The sequence below is a fragment of the Protopterus annectens genome, chromosome 7.part0 (assembly GCF_019279795.1).
Source record: "Protopterus annectens isolate FY-2018-M chromosome 7.part0, PAN1.0, whole genome shotgun sequence".
Taxonomy (NCBI): Eukaryota; Metazoa; Chordata; order Ceratodontiformes; family Protopteridae; genus Protopterus; species Protopterus annectens.
In genome coordinates this window covers 1,104,463,045-1,104,481,111 of record NC_056739.1, presented here as the reverse complement: position 1 = coordinate 1,104,481,111, position 18,067 = coordinate 1,104,463,045, and positions in this window count along the sequence as shown.

Here is an 18,067-nt window from a genome sequence, read left to right as displayed (position 1 = left end):
CTCATCAAATCCTCTAAAGCTAGCTATGAAAACAGAATTGCAGCAGAAAGTAAAGACAACCACAAGGCCTTCTATAGTTATGTAAAGAATCTCCACGGCAATACCAAGATTTGCTCTGAGCTACTGCACAATGGTACTTCCTATACCGAGTCAACATATATTGTCAGGATACTGGCCAACAGATTCAGTGACAACTTTACCCCTCTCTCCCCCCACAAAGGACCAATCACATCACCAGTAGATTGCCAGGCACCCAGTATTACTGCTGCACAGGTTAAAACAGCACTGTCCAATGCCAAGAATACAGCTTCTATGGACCTGACAATATCCCTGGTTGTGAACTACATGACCTACAGAGTGAACTGGCACCTCACCTGTGTGCCCTGTTCAATCACAGCTTCACCTCAGGCTTTGTCCCTACTGAATGGCGCACTGCTACAGTCATCCCTCTCCATAAAGGAGGAGAGACTACAGACCCTGGGAACTATTGCCCCATTAGCCTGACCAGTCTGATATGTAAAGCTGTGGAATGCATCACCATGGACCTAATAAACAAGGATATAGGGAATCTCCAAACTCTGTATCCCACACAGTTTGGTTTTGTGAAGGGTAGATCATGCCTGCTCAACCTGGTTGACTTCTTTGAGTAAGTCACCAGAGCTGTGGATGAAGGCAAGGTGGTTCATACAGCCTACCTTGATCTGGCCAAGGCTTTTGATACCATTCTCCACTCAGGAATCATAGAAAAACTCACTAAGCTTGGCATCAACCCCTATATCACTAGGTGGTTTGCAAACTGGCTCCCAGATAGAACCTGCAGTGTGAAAATAGCTGACTCCAAGTCAGACTGCCAACTAGTCACGAGTGGAGTCCCACAGGGTTCGGTCCTGCATCCTCTCCTGTTTGATGTCTACTTCTCTGAAGTCCAGGCCAATGTGAAGGGACTCTGGCTGACAAAGTTCACAGACAGTTAGAAGTTGGGAGCTATTATTAACTCCCCAAGTGATGTTGACATCCTACAGAATGGCCTCACTGAGACCAACAAGTGGTGTCAGAACCATGGCCTTAAGCTCAATGCCAAAAAATGTGTCGCCATCCCCTCTGGGAAAAACACAGTTCTCATGAATTACCACATTGATGGTAGTCCACTGAACACAGAAGGTGTTATAAGAGATCTGGGAACACAGGTTGACAGCAACCTGTCTTTTGATCACCACATTCCCACTGTGGTCAGAAAGTCCTTCTATGTGGCACATCTCATTATTAAGGGTTTTACATCCAGGAAGAAAGAGGTCAATGTCTCCCTCTACTCTTCCCTCATTAGGCCAGTCATTGAGTACAATGCCCTATTTGGTATGTACCTCACTACACACCTGCAACAACTGGAGAGGCTGCAAAAGTACCTCACAAAGAGGATCCTAGGCCTTAAACACTTGTCCTATATGAACAGACTCAAAAAACTCCAACTATTCTCTGTCTCATATCGCCTACTTAGAGGCAATCTCTGCTTGCCTTACAAAGCCATGTCTAACCCAGCTCTGTTGGAAATGCTGCATCTAAAGAAATCCCAATCCCTCCACACCACACGCTCCAGAGACCTCAACCTCATTACCACAATTAACAGAACATGCTGGAGGGGCAGGTTCATAACCCAGAGATTGCCCATGCTATGGAACAGACTTCCCATACATGTTAAGCAGAGCACCTCGCTGACCCTCTTCCAGAGAAATTTTGATGAGTGGATGGGAAACAGAAAATTCACCCCGGAGATAACTCCTGTGGCTCTACTTGACAGAGGCACTGGGAACTAAAGTCGGGTGGCACAATGCCAGCGTAGTCCTATGGCTAGGCTTGTAAAGGCCCCACAGCCATTAGCCTAGTGCACACCTATGAACCTATAAAAGCTTACAGTGACTGGCCAGTACAGTAGCAAGTAAACTTGAAACAGCTTTGTTTTAACTCCTGCTTCTCCCTGCTATATTACCGCTACTACTTTGACTCAAACTGCTCTTTAGACAGGGAATGCTTAAAGACATCAGCCAATTCCCCACTGCTTTACAGCACAACACATCACATCTTTTTTTTTAATTTTACTTTTGTATAACTAGTAGTACACGGAGCAGATAAATCTTCATGCACTTCAAAGAATTATGATTGGATCTCTGATCATAATTCTTTATTACATGTTCTTGACATGGATACCAGGATATATCTCTTGAGTTTCGTTCTTAAGGTGAATTTCTTGGCATCCATGTCTCAAAACACATAATATACAAGTTGCTATTAGAGACCTGATCATAATAGGTTCATAGGTTCATAGGATGATACTAGGCTGTTGGGCCAGAGGCCCTTATAAGCCTAGCCAAGAATTTCACCATTGTTCCCACAAAGTCAGCACCTGTTTTCCCTGTCCAGCAGGGACACAGGTGAGATCTCATGAGTATATTTTCTGTTTCCCATCCAGTCATCCAGGTTCCTCTTAAAGAGGGCTAGTGAGGTACTCTGCTTGACACAGAGAGGAATTCTATTTCACAGATGGGGGAGTTGTTGGGACACAAATCTATCCTGCCAACAAGTTCTATTAATGCCACAGACCAGGTTGACACTTGCGGGCAGGTTGCATGAGTGGAGTTTGACTTATGGATATGCAGCAACTCCATCAAGGCTGAGTCTGAGACGGCCTTGTATGCCAGACACAGGTCACCTCTGAGCAGTCTGTACGAGACTGAGTAGAGGGACAGGGCTTTTAGCCTATCTGTATAGGATAGTTGTTTGAGACCCTGGATTTTCAGTTTGACATATTTTGGTTATCATGATAAACTGTGGTTTCTGTTTTTCCCTCATAAAGACCTGTCTATATATAGTGTGTTACTTTAATAAGCCAACACTGAAACTGTGCGCACCAACATTTCTAATGGATAGTTATTTTCCTACTGTGTAGTGGGGTGATAACAATAAAATGAAGGTGGTATGATTAACACAGCACAGATTTGCCTGTTGTAAAACTGAACTGATTGTTAGAACACAGAACAAAAATATGATTGTGTCCTACCCTCAGATTGATGCACTTTTTATGGTTATTCTATGGCACAGATGGCAAAGCCATATTGCACTATAAGAGGAAAGGCTTTTGAGGCTTTTAGAAGAGGTTATTAAATTGTGTAATGTTTGTTTTTAGGTTGGAAAATCAAAACTTATCACAGTAGGGAGTCTATCAGTATTTTACCGCTACCACAGAATGGAACTCAGATTCTTTATTGTACTGTAGTGAATGAATCACTGCACACAAATCTGATTTTAAAACCAATCATGTACAATAAACCCTGTGGCAATCTATTCTGGATTTCTTCTTTGAAAGCCAGTGTTTCACACCTTTCATACATATGGATGTCATCACTTGCAACACCACTGATTAGGATTTGTTTTAATTTGTAGGTACATGAGCCTTACTCTGTCAAGTGTTACATCTGTATCTTGAACATAATTTATAAAAATGAAAGAAAGTCTTCACTTCTTTAATGACTTTGACCAAGTCAATTAAATGAGTTGTGCTTACAAAAGCACTTGTGGCTAGTAGATTTACCTTATTAAAACAAATAAAATAAAATAAAATAGAGACTATTCTACTTTCAGGAATGGCCTTTTCTGAGAAAACAGAATTATTAATAAGCACATGATTGAATGCTGGGCTTGAGGTAAAAGCCATCAGTAACAGACTCAGTAGTGCCTATGAGTATCAATTTGTGTTCTTATACAAATCAGAGACAGGGAGGGACTGAGAGGGAGAAAGAGAGCAAGAGAGAAACAACTTTGACATGTATAATATATCGTATCCACAAAAGAAAAATAGCACCACAGAAATACTATGCCCAGCTGCAAAGCTTTTGTAATGGAGTCCAGCAATAGTTATGTTTCAAAAGGAGAGAAATGTTACAGTAGTTTTAGGACGTCATGAGAAGCTACAGAAGATTCTGACAAATTCTGTCAGGAAGTGATAAGGACTAATTAACATCACATACTCACTAAGGCAAAGCAGACATAGTAGCATTGAAACTGCAAAATATTTCAAGGCATATCTATAAAAGTGCAGTAAAACTCTAGAAAAATACAAGAAGCTACATATTAATTCTGAAACAAAAACACTGAAAAGGGAAGGTAGACAGAAGTCAAAGTGATGCATTCAGCAGAAGCTCCTGTAAAGACAAAAAAAAAACAATCAATAGGGCAAGGCAGACTAGCATCATTTATTTAGACTTCTGCTTTATTTAGTGTAAGGCCATCACATGTCCATTAAGATAATTGTTTTGGATGGGGCAACAGTTGTGTAAATTGCAACAAAAAGAGCAGATGGAGATTTTTTTAAGAATGGAGGTTATAAAAATGATTGTTGAACTTAATTTTCTAGAAACCATTCACTGCTATTAATTATTAAATAAATAATAATAATTAGATCACTGAGTTTGTCACAGTAGAGTACAGCACATTTTCTTCCTTTAATATTTTATGCATTTGTCTTGTTCTTTTCATTTTTGTGCTTTTTGTTTTTGTTTTTTTTTTTTTTTTAACTTGTGTAATTATTCCTTCACCTAACTGTGTGACTTTGAGCAAGTTGCTTAACCAGACAGTGCTCCTGAGTGGAGTCCAAAAAAGGTCCATGAAGAACAGTGCTGTACTGCAGTTAACAAATACAAATAAAATTTTCTGATACCCACGCTATCACTAATCAGGGTCTCATATAAGAACAGTAGCCTATCTTTGCAACTCGCAGATGTATGGCAGAGAACCAGTTCTAGACAAAATGCAAGACCACCTCAGAACATACACAGACACAGACACACACACACACACACACACACACACACACACACACACACACACACACACACACACACACACACACACACACACACACATATGCAGCATGTATACACACACACACACACACACACACACACACACACACACACACACACACACACACACACACACACACACACACACACACACACACACACACACACACACACACACACACACACACACACACACAACTCTTTGCTGTCTGGAAGACACTGATTCACCTGCATGTATGTCTTTGGGATATAGGGGCAAAACAGATCTCCCAGAAAAAATGCATACAACAAACAGATAACGTGCAGATGCTCTACAAGCACTGTAAGACAGCCATGTTGGCCACTCAGCCCCTGTTATGTCTTACAAAAACTATATTCATATAATAGAGAAGCATATTCCTAAACAAAACTGCATTCTTCTTAGGTTAATAATGGTTGTAACATTTTTTTAAATCAGTTTTAAGTTGTAATTTTGATCCATGTTTGCATATTCAAGCAAACTGATAAGATATTGAAATGACTGCACTCTGGGAACATACTGACCATCTTTTTGTCTGATACTGCTTGAGATAATTTTAGCCAAGAATAATCTAGTTTTTGTGATCTACACTAATATACTCTCATGTGGACACCAAGGCATGAGTGTCTTTGAGAATACTAGCTACAGGGATTTTCCAATATCCAAAAGGGGGCACTGTAGGCACATCCCTGACAAAGGTAATCCACCACTTCCTCAATGCCAAGCTACAGCATGTGGGGAGCATATGTTCTCCTTCCAGAAAGGACAGAGGCAACACCATGTACCATTTTATGACATAACCACTTTTCCCTGGGGTACAGGGAGCCATAGAATGCACCCACATTGTAATAGAATAACCACCTGGGAAGTGTGGCTAACAGTATATCAACAGTAATGGGTTCTACTCCATCTGTTGCCAGGTGCTCTGTACTGTATATATGCAATGTGTCAGCAGGTCACTTAGGCAGTGGCCAAAATTCCAACATCTAGCTCATGCGAAACTCATACTAGTGTTTTTAAGAGGTGATTTACCAAATGCCATATTATTGGCAATGCTAGATATACCCCAGAGCCATTGCTAATTTCATAAATTAGAAATCCATGGGCCATGGTAGAGAATGCCTGTGATAATGCCCTATCAATCACAGACCAGAATCATTGTTGAACATGTGTTTAGCTTGCTAAAAGCTAAGAGGCAGCATCTGGTTCAAAATTATGAGCCAGAATAAGTGGTACATAAAACATTAAATATGATGCATACAAACATCCACCCAGGCTATGCTCTACCATATATACACTGGCCATCAGACATAGGCTAGCCAGGTAACAGAGTACTGAGGGCAGAGCACAGTTATAAGCTAGGAGAGACACAGTGACAGGTGTGCACAATGGGCAGTGTGTGTGTGTGTGTGTGTGTGTGTGTGTGTGTGTGTGTGTGTGTGTGTGTGTATGTGTGAGACCCCAGCACATCATATCCCCTCCACTTTTTCTGCCATGGCAGCTGACCCTACCCTGTATACAATTCCCCATACAGTGGCACCATTGTTATCATTTACTGCCTGCAATATAACCCACTACATTATCAACACCATCATGGATCACAACAAGCAAAACACAAGTAAAGCAACAGTACTAAAACAAAAATGTAACAAGTACCATGCCCCATTCATGTAAGCAATTTGCTTGAAGTATATAATGTATACTGTTTAAAGAAAAGAGCTACTGTTTGCTGTATCACAATCTTTCATAGCGTGGTGAGGTCCACAGTTGGTGTGACTACTTTTACTGTGAATTCTCAAGGCTGCTAGAATGGCCCTTATGTTAATGAGCCTCATTAAAATAAATGTTCTTGAATTGCACATTTAACTCATCATGTAACACATCTATGCTGCACTAAGGGAGTCAGTCAACTCTGAGAACTTGTATGAGCTCCTGTAAAGTGGATTGAGCATGCCTGGATGAGTGAATGATCCCAGTGAGGATGTGAGAAAATATTGTAGTAGTATGGCCTGCAGTGGTGCTGGAGAGCAAAGGTATTAATAAATGTAGATACTGTGAGATTTGAAGACTATTTGCAAACCCTAATATCATAAAACTACCATGTGTTTTTAACTGCATAAATGTAACTACAAATGGTCACACTGCAAAGCTGCCTGAAGATGCATCTCACTTGTCGACAACATCAATATACATGACTGTGAGAGGGCTACCATATTTCACTGGATTGCGACCTGGTTAATTGCCGTGAATTCCAATGGAACCAGTGGTGGCAAGGCTCCTAGATGTTCAGTTCAGTTCCTTTATTTTTACCCTTAGGTAAACTTAGTTCACAGTCACAGTGTTGGTCAAAAAACATACATTTAAACATATAATATACATTAATTTAACAAAAAAACATTAAAAATGATTTTAAAGACAGCACTTTTAAAGAACTGGAGTTTACATTCTATATTGCACATCTCCACATCCTATATTGCACATCTCCACATCCTATATTGCACATCTCCACTTCCTATATTGCACATCTTTACTAATTTAAAGTACCATTATTATACCTATCTATTTTGGATTTCAAAACAGATATTTTCAATTAGACAAAAAGCTGGGATTCGAACATGATACAAATGCAGATTATTCTTTAAATTGAACACATTTGTTGTGATGCCTGAAGTCACTCTAGTGAACAGTGCCAGCACCACTTCAGTGACCTGAGGCAGTGCCATCCTGACCTTCTGCACCAATGAGAGGTAGAGGTCAGAGAGATGGTACCTGAGCTGTTTAGTAACTATGCAGGACTAATCACTGCTCTGCTATTTCCTTTATAGTTAAATGGGTCCTTACTAGACAATTAATTGATATATGGTTTATTTGCTGTCTTTTCTGCATAAAATATTGGAGAATGCCCTACTGCACCAGAGGAGAATGGAATGGCTCTCAAAGCATGGGGATGAGTGTGATTTACTGTATGGTTAATTAGTATACAGGTACAGGTATATTACTGCAGTTTATCTGTAACCTCTGGTATAGTTTGTACAGGTTGCAGTGAAGCAGCTTTTGTCACACTTGTTTGCACAGTAGTATAACCTCAGGAAATATACACTGCTTTGTACACCCACATGCAAAATCCATTTTTTCAAAATATACTTGCTGTACTTCTTTCTAGGGACATAACCAGCTCTGCCTGTACAACATATATACTTTCTAAAGGCACCTGACATGCAGGGTGGTTGCCATATCTCTGCAGTAGTCACAGTGGTCCAGTATGGATATACATGCTGGGAGTGTGAGTGGAGGTCTGTGGTAAAGGGCCTGGCACTTGGCAGCATACTACCAAATGCATCACTCCATCACATGCCCATGTTGCTGACACCTTCACCTAGCATGCCCCTGGCTTTTGTGCTACAAACATGATGAGTCCTCTGGCACATCAAATGCTGTTTCTGTTTGGCATGACACATTTTCTGCTTTTCATGTTGGGTTGCATAGGTGGTGCCAGTATACAGGCACACATGACAAGTCATTGCTCATTTCCTTACCTCATATCCACAGGACCTCTATCCCCACACCTCCCATACTGTATTGTATCCAAGATCCCCATCCTACCACTGTAGCCTTCACCCCACCACACCTGACCTTGGCTGTGGGGACAGCGACGCTATACATCTGTCTGTGCATCTAACAATACAGACATTTTAGTTAATGTCCTAAGCAGAGCTACCTGCACTGACCTGGTGGCATATCTAACAGCTGTGCAGAAAAACATAGGTATCAGTCTGAGTGGTCATGTGAAGCACTCATAGTATTCATGGAATTTTCTGTCTCCCTCTTTTTGTTGCTCTTCTTCTTTTTTATACTTTTTGATGTTTGCTATTTTGTTTGTAACCACTGGCACAGGAACCACCTCCCTAACTATTTGACTCAGGTTTCTGCCACCAGCACTCCTTCTGGCACCTGGACTGCCTACCCATTGGGTCAGTGGGGGATGTGCCTTCAGTGGTCTTTAGCTGTCACTTACCAGAGGGGAATGCTAGAGGGAGGTCACAATTCATCAACTGATGTAAGCTGGTGGAGATGGTGAGGCCTGGAGAGAATTTCTGTGCAGCTTCAGGATTTGTACCACTGTGAGGCACTGCCACGGCCATCACTATGGGTAGGATCCAGTGAAGAGAGCAGTCATAGAAATGACTGACCTCTTCCTAGGTCTAGCTCATGCAAAGTGGTATCAGGAGCAAGCTACCCACCCTGGTATTTGCCTTCTTTGTGTGTTCCTTCCCTTCCCTGTTTTTTGCCCAATCCGCTCCTTCACCGATTGTTCTCCCTTTCTCTGCCTGTCAGTAATTCCATTGTCAAACCTACCCTACTCACTGTGTGTCAGCACTCTCCTCCCCCATTGGTCTTTGCTTGTCTTTTATGCTTGTTTGTTTGTATGTCCATGCTTCATTACCATTTACCCTTCTTAAAATAAGAGAAAATGAGTAACTGCCCCTGAAAAAAGTAGACTATTTGCTCTCCACTCTTCTTTGTCAAGGACCTAGCTAGAGCCATAGGTGGCTCATCCAGTGACATGTGCTGAATCCTTCCCACCCTCATCAGCTTATTAAAAAAAAGACTTCTGTTTCTGCTTTCTTTAGTCCACATGCCCCCCTCACCCGCTATCAAAAGAACAGCAAAAAGTCTCCCAAATATGCAACAAAGTCTAGAAGATTTAGGATCTTTGCCTGGAAGTGTTTACATAGATATTTTGTATACCCCAAGTAGACTCCAAAGAATTCTAACTCAGGTGGATCGCAAATGTTAGAGGTGTGATGGGCAAGAAAGAAGTGTCTGGGAGCATATTTATTGGGAGTGTTATGAGCTTGCAGACTTAAGGATTCCTTGCAGACTGCTGTGTTGAAGATGCTGGGTAACCAGATTGGATTGACCAGGGAGATGATGTTTTTGAGCTATAATACAGATTTGGAATTGCCTAGACATATTAAAGCTTTGCTGAGTGTAATTATGGTTGTTGCCAAAAATGCAATTACTAGAAAATGGAGATCAAAGTCTAGACCAACTTTACTAGACGTAATGAAAATAGTAACAGAGATAAAACAACCGGAGTTGAGATCTTTAGAAAAAGGGAAGGAGCAAACTAAGTAGGAAAAATGAGAGTTGTGGGAATAATATAGTCAGAGAAGGAATGAGGTTTAATAGGTAGGCTTTGAATGAGACATATAATGCTTAACTGACAATGATCAGATAGATGATGTATAATGTATGCAACAACAGATGTTTCAATGGTGTCTGTGATGTATAATATTTGCAACTAAAGTGGTGTCATATTGTTTGTTTTTCATTTCTATGAATATAAGATTGGCATTGGCATATGTGATAACTTAACACAGATGTTTGTTGAAAAAAAAGAGCAAAACAATCTACATATTACTGTAGAAAGCCAATTGGCTTTCTACTGCATATCAGCCAATCTTGCCCCACCAAAAAAAAGGTCTTTGGCTTACTGTGTGACTGGTTACTTACAGTATGGTAGCCAATCCATAACACCCAGCTCTTCAAATGAAAAACAAAAAACAAACAAAAAAATACAGCAAAAACAGTGAACTTGAGTGCCTTTCTGTAGTGACATTTTGATACAGAAAAAACTGTGTAGCTCTCAAAAGCACCCCCTTAATACATTGTGCCCAGGGCAGTTTCCCCTTCACGCCAGCCTTGCTATGTTACTGGGAACTAGTTGGGAGAATTATTTTTTTACTGCAGATCCTGTATTTCTTAATTAGTTGCAGCTTGGCTACAAGATTTATTTATTATTTTTTTAGTATTTGTCAGCCTGGTAGCTGGATTGGTTTTACTGGCACTTGTCAGCCACATCCCAGACTCAAAAGATTAATGGAACAGAACAAAACACAAATAGGGTATACATATGAAGTAGTAATTCATAAATTATACAACATATGAGAAGGCAAAAACAACTTGGGTATAATATTTACATATGTGAGGAAAAAAAAAAGACTTGTATGTAGAATAGTTAAATACTTGACTGGTATTACCATTGTTGAGAAGAATACTTTATTTGGGAAATTATTACTGGGACAATGTAGGTGATTAACCATTATCTCTGAAGCAATTACAACAGGTAAAACTGATTCTGAAGTGATTTTTTTGAACTCTTTCAGAGTACAGAGCAGCTTAATTTTTGTGGGAAGGATGGTGGGCCTACGTGTGTGAAAGTTTTTTTCCCAACTGAACTTTTGAAAGGAGGTTTGATAAGTATGATACAATTGCTCTGGCTATTCATTAAGGAGCATTTCTTTCTGTGAAAGGAAGTTTAGGTCTTAATGGAGGACAGTAGCCTTGTTTTGAAATATTGAATATTAAGTAGCTATAAATAAAAGAAGCTCTATTTGGAACAAGAAGCTAATGGCATACTTTTGTGATATTGCAGTAGTGTATCTGTGAATCTGATAGTAAGGCAGTACTAAAAATCTTATTTTCTGTTTGCATTCTTTGTAATATTCCTGATAGTTAAGTCATGATTATTTTCAAGCAAGATTGCACATATCAGCATCTCAGTGGTAACCTTTGATCGATAACAGAAGGCATATTTCTGAAGCACAGGGAATGCCTTTTGGCTTTTTAAAGGCAAATTTCTTATTGGGATAAAACATCATAAATGTTTAATAATTAAAACAGGTACTTGAACTAAATCAATTTGCAAACTGGCTTAGTTCACATATACTTATTATTCCTAAACATTTTACCTAATTGTAAATTATAGTGCACTGATATCATTTTGTAAATGTATATCTAAATACTGTACCTCTTTGAAGCCTGATTGCACTGATGATTTTCTGTATTGTATTAGAATTGTTCATTGTATTTAGTATTTTGCTGACTACCCCTGTGACCTACGTTTGTGGACCAGTTTACTTGCCTGGTTAGCAAAGTGAAATAAATGAATGAACTAATGAATGATGATTGCGACGACCGTGCCCTGGCCCAGCAATCAAGGAGCCTTAATCCTCACCACTAACATCAGGGAGGTAGTCTCCTAGAAGAGGGGAAAGGATAACTAATACACACAGTAAAGTACAATTTCCCTTAAGTGCACACAGAGATCACAGTCAGTCTGGGACTGGTTGCTCCCTTGCTCACCAGGTCCCCAATAAGACTCCCCACTGGCACAGCTATAGGGTCCAGGTCTCAGCCTAGCTGGGCAAGCTAAAACCTCCAGTACCCTCTCTGTCCAACCAGTGCTTCATGTTTCTGCCCAAGTAGCTGACACAACACACACACACACTTTGAGATAAGTATTTATACAACTTCACAGACACTCCTGGGAAAGGCTGACAGATTCTCCAGCTGTGCCCCTTTACCCAGCCTATACGGTAGTAATTACTGCCACCACCCAACTAATAATATCAGCTACTAAAAGGCCCTTAAAAGGGTGTCCAATTATTACTGTGCAATATTATTATCCAATGGTAGTATGACTAACAGTCAAGGCTTACTTTAGAGTGGCCTATTACAATAACCTCTATAAATATGCAATGTACTCTAGAGCTTATCTCTACACAAATCAGCCACAGGTAAAAGGTTTTAAAATATTTAATAATAAATAATTAAAACACAAGACAAACTACTACACAACAGAGATATCTAAGAGTTCAAAGATCTCACAGAAACTTAAAATAATACAGTAGGACAGGTCTGATTTCAAAGAAAAATACCTAATTAATCTTTCCTAGCTTTAACTATTCCTACAAGAAATCACAGTGCTAAAACTTACATGTGAGTGTAAGGCAGAGTGCTGATAAGTTGGATAGTAAGATCAAAATGCTTTCAGTCTCTTGTGAGAAATAGTATTTAAACATTACTAACAAACATGTCTCTAAGGCCCTTCCCAAATTACATCATTTTTGACACTTAGGTTTTCCCAGTATTCATATTGCATCATCATCTTAACACCTGGTCTGAGTTCTCAGGCCAAAAACTGCATTATTTAGCAATCTAACACCTACTCAGAAACTTACAATACAAGGCATTTCACATATACATTCTAGCAGAAACTAGAGCAATAAAGCACCTTCCATGTGTAACTTCTGGTCATAAACTTTAGCCTTAAAACAATGGGCATGAAACCTTCATCCAGACTCACTGGAACCGACTTGTAAAACATTAAAGAGATTCATAAGATCTTTTCAATTTCAAAAGACAGATATGAAATGCTTGGCTTGGTTTTCCTTACAGCAGATGGCAATGCTGCAACAATCTTGAAGTTCACATTTTACAGTGTTTTCTTTCATTTAAAAACACAAGCCTGTATTTTACATTTATTTATACAGTTGATAGAATTATATATCAAATTCTGTTTGTCTAGGCTGGCAGCCTTCGCCCATCTCTCCCCAATTGTTACATCGATAATTATGTACACTAACCCAAATTTTGAAAATGCTAGCATTCCACATTTAAATGCATGTGGTTTGCATTGTCATAAGACTAGTGGTCAAAGGTGTCAAACTGTAATTTAGAAGTGAACAGTTTTCTTACCATGCCAGTATAACTAAATTTCTCCCTGAATTTGTTGGATTAGATCAATAGCCTTTCCCCATGCTGTATTATTAATGAATTAGCATAAACTACAGATGTCAGCATGGTGTCTGCACCTAGGGTGACACAGCTGTGTCCTTTCAGAAAGCAATGAAGTTTGGTATTTTGTGCTATTAAATAGCATTTCAATGCTTTAGGCTTGAAGAAATTATACTTGCTGAATTCTGGTTCAATAACTTGATAGGTCACACTTAGTCTGATGCAATTTAGTGGTGCTTCATGGTCCTATGTTGCACTACTGTGCAGGGAGTACGAATGTACAATAGAAGATCATGCAAATGACTGCAAATGGATGCATAATGATATGCAAATCAAACTGGGTAGAGAAATAAATCTTCGCCAGCAGATAAATGCAACATGATGGAGAGACAGCATCATTGCACAATGCTTCCTCCATCTCTGGGATAAGCTGTTCCTGCAGGTTAAGCTGTGCAATTTATTATTATCTTTCAAACTGAAGCTGAACGATTGGATATGTGGTTACCCTTATATTAACCCTAGGACTAACTGGGTTAGTCTTCCTTGCAAGGGAGGGGCACAGCCTTAGGGTAGGTATTAGCAAGGTGTTGTTGGTTTCAAGACTAAATTGCCTTGAAACAGCTGTGAATCATATGATAATGAAGTCTTAATAATACGTAGATGTATGCAACGTGAACATAATCATGATTCAATTTTACATGTGAGGGAAACTGTGCATTAATGTGTTCCTGACTGTAAAAGGTCAATGCATGGCAAAAAGAATGCTGGTAATAGCAGCATCTGTTACACAGCAGCATACATTTGCTATTAATGCCATTGGTTTAAACCAGTATGGGTAGTTTTCCATTTAGCACCAAAGGAACTGAGACTGTCCCCAGGTGACATACCATAATGTCAACGATCAGGAGATGATTCATTGCTTTGGAATAGATATGCACATAGCATGGGCCTTGGTTTACATATGTTGCTAATGTAGTATTGATAGGAAAGTGTGGCCCTCCCATACCTGTGGAGACCAAGGTATGTATAGCACTATCTTTTCTAGCTGAATGGACATTTCAGGAACCAACAACAGATACAATGGGTATTTCATGGTTCTCCACTTCTAGTGTACTCAACAATTTCTTTGATGTATATGTAGCTCCTAGAATACCACAGAACAGAGCTAACACCATAAACTGCTTCGTTGACATGACCCACCTCCATAATGTACCACTTGCTATATACTACACACATTTAGCAGTAAAGGCAACACCTGTCCCACAGTCACAAAGGTACGTTAACAGGGATATCATGCAATAACTGCCAGGTAGTGTGGGATGCATGTGAGATCATAAGCAATGAAGTCATTTTCCAGGGATTACACATTTTTCACATATATGGCATAATTGCTAGTTTCTACATCTTGACATTCTGCAGGACTGTCTAGATGGCAAGTACAGGCCCGGAAGCTGTCATTAATGGATATGGAGACAACTATAATGAAGATATTTGTCTCCCTCCCCAATATGTTAGTTCTGCAGATGACACTGGATATCCACTAGAGCATTGATTTATGAGGCTCCTATGGAACCCACAGAGTGTGGCTGTACTCCAGTATTAGAGCACACATGGAACCCACAGAGTGTGGCTGTTCTCCAGTATTACACCACACATCAGCAAACTCACAATATCATAGGGTGTGTGTTTGGCCTGTTCAAAGTCCACTTCTGCTGCCTTAAAATGCCAAGGTGGTAGTCTGATGTGACCTTGCCAATGCCTGTAGGATGTTCCAAGCATATTTCATGCTACAGAATATGCTGGTGAGGAAACAGTGTATTAAGCCATTTGGTAAATACTCAGATACTCACAGTTAAATCTATGCCTCCAGCTCTTCCATTGAAGAGCTAAAAGGATGTTCCATCTACTGACATACCAACCCTCCTTCAAAATATTTTATTTAATAAAAAAGTAATTATTTCCTTTAAATTGTAGCAAACTGTTTGCTACAAATGTAGCAAACAATTGCTGCAGTTTATCTGCTGCCTCCATGGAACACTATGGCACTTTTGAACTGTAGCAAACTGCTTACTACAATGTAGCAAGCAGTTGTTACAGTATAGACTACACATGTAGCACTACAGCACTCAGGTTTCACTACTGATAGTGCATTAAAAAAAGAGTGGGCTCAACTGATCCAGTCCCCCCAACATTTTGGATCTGGGGCAGTTGCTCCTCTCACCTCATCCTACCTAGCTATGGTACTGACAAGGATATGGAAGAGAAGGAACCAGCATATGAACAGCCATTTACTAAAAAGTGATCAACACAGTTCATAACAGCACATGTGATGTGATGATGTCTAATCTTAAAGTACAAGCTGTGATGATCATGCAGTGGCACAGACAGCAGAGATGATGTATGCAATATTAATATCAGTCTGTATCACTCAATGCATGTTCAGGCCACACTTTACATCAGGCACTCCTACATATAACACACAAGAAGGTGACAGGAGTGGGTCACAGTCATTGTCATGTGCACAGGTGACTAGGGAAACAATGATACAGGGCTGTCTATATACAATGGACAGGCGGATCATGTTATGAGAGGCAGAATTAGGGTTCTTGAAGTGACAGGTGCTCTGTGTCAGAGAAAATTTTGTTTTCCTCTGTGAGGTAGAATGCCAATACATAACCATGACCTGCAGTCAGTACAATGGGGGTCTCCACTAGCTGGTATGATGTGTAGCACTGTAGCCTGCATACTGTGTACTGATAAGAAATGCTGTTAATCAAGGCTGGTTGCTATTGCTGCCCAAAAGGAGTGATAGCATGATATTGTATCCTTCCATCTAGAGGTAAGGAAGGCACACTGTTGGCTTCTCTACCTGACAACCTGGGCCCATACCCTGCTATGACCTCAGATGACACTGCATGTGTGGGCAGTGATGGAGGCATTGGCATTTCTTTGCAAAGAAGTGGGAATGGAACACACCGCACAACATGGTGCTAGCTTTGGTAACAGCAGTTCACATATGGACTGCAGTCTGGCATCCCTGCTGATTGATTGTGAGTACTGCCTACATACCAGGGGCCAGCTGTGACATGTAATGGCACTGCACACCTCAGTGAGGCTGTGCAATGGTGTGTATACCTACAGATGCAGTGACCTGATTTGCTGATGCAACCACAGATGCTCAGAGTCATAGTAAACCCCACCTTCACTAGTGATTATAAGCACTGACACTTTACAGCTTCATATTGGTTTATGGGTAAGGCAACATCTTCACCCTGATGTTCATCGTGTTTCACTGTTGCAGTCATTACACTTGGGTTATCCTGCTGGCAGGCTACCCACAGTCAGCCTGAATTCCAAAGTCCTGGTCCTGCGTCGGTTGCTGTCGCCTCTTCCCTGACGTCAGTGCGCCAGGGTATATAAGATGCAGCCAACGCCATTTTCTTCAGTCTTTCTTGCCGCGCGGTGCCCAAAGTAAAAGCAGTTCGCAAGTGCCGGTTGGCCGACTCCTGAGATTTTCGAAATTGAATTTCAGATCCAAAGTCTTCAATAAAGCTAATTACCCCGTTGGGGAAACTTTTTTCTTGCTCCAAACCGATGTCAGAAAAAGTTAACAATTGTATTTCTTGTGGGAAGCAAATACCTCATAAGGATTTTCATTCTTACTGTATTCCTTGCCTAGGCCCTGACCATGATGTTGCTAGTTGTCGGTTTTGTGCTAGATTTAACCAATGCACTATTAAGCGTCGGTACGACTTTGCCTTTCATTACTTTGGCCGAAGGTTTAATTATATAATGCCATCGGACATGGTGCTAGTTTTGGTAACAGCAGTTCACATATGGACTGCAGTCTGGCATCCCTGCTGATTGATTGTGAGTACTGCCTACATACCAGGGGCCAGCTGTGACATGTAATGGCACTGCACACCTCAGTGAGGCTGTGCAATGGTGTGTATACCTACAGATGCAGTGACCTGATTTGCTGATGCAACCACAGATGCTCAGAGTCATAGTAAACCCCACCTTCACTAGTGATTATAAGCACTGACAGATGTCAGAAAAAGTTAACAATTGTATTTCTTGTGGGAAGCAAATACCTCATAAGGATTTTCATTCTTACTGTATTCCTTCCCTAGGCCCTGACCACGATGTTGCTAGCTGTCGGTTTTGTGTTAGATTTAACCAATGCACTATTAAGCATCGGTACGATTTTGCCTTTCATTACTTTGGCCGAAGGATTAATTATATAATGCCGTCAGAACAGCTGATGACCAGAGTTCATAAAAAGCGCAAGGAAAAAGAAAATGACAGGCATCCGAGGTACAAAACCGACGACGAAGCCTCCGCTAAGCCAGTCGCCGGTTCGCCGGTTCTCAGTGAGGCGCTTTCGCAGCCCCTGACACCCGCTACCTCAGAGCCACAGGCCGTTTCTGACTCCCACATGGAGACAACTAGGCCTCTGGATACTCAAGGTATTGGACCTTCGGTAACTATTCCCTCAGATGGGTCTGGAGCCGCTGAGCAGGCATCAGCTTCTGAGGGTATTTTCAGACCTACACAGTTATACATCAAGAAAAACCTCAGCTTCCAAGGCAAAGACTAAAACAGTTTTAAA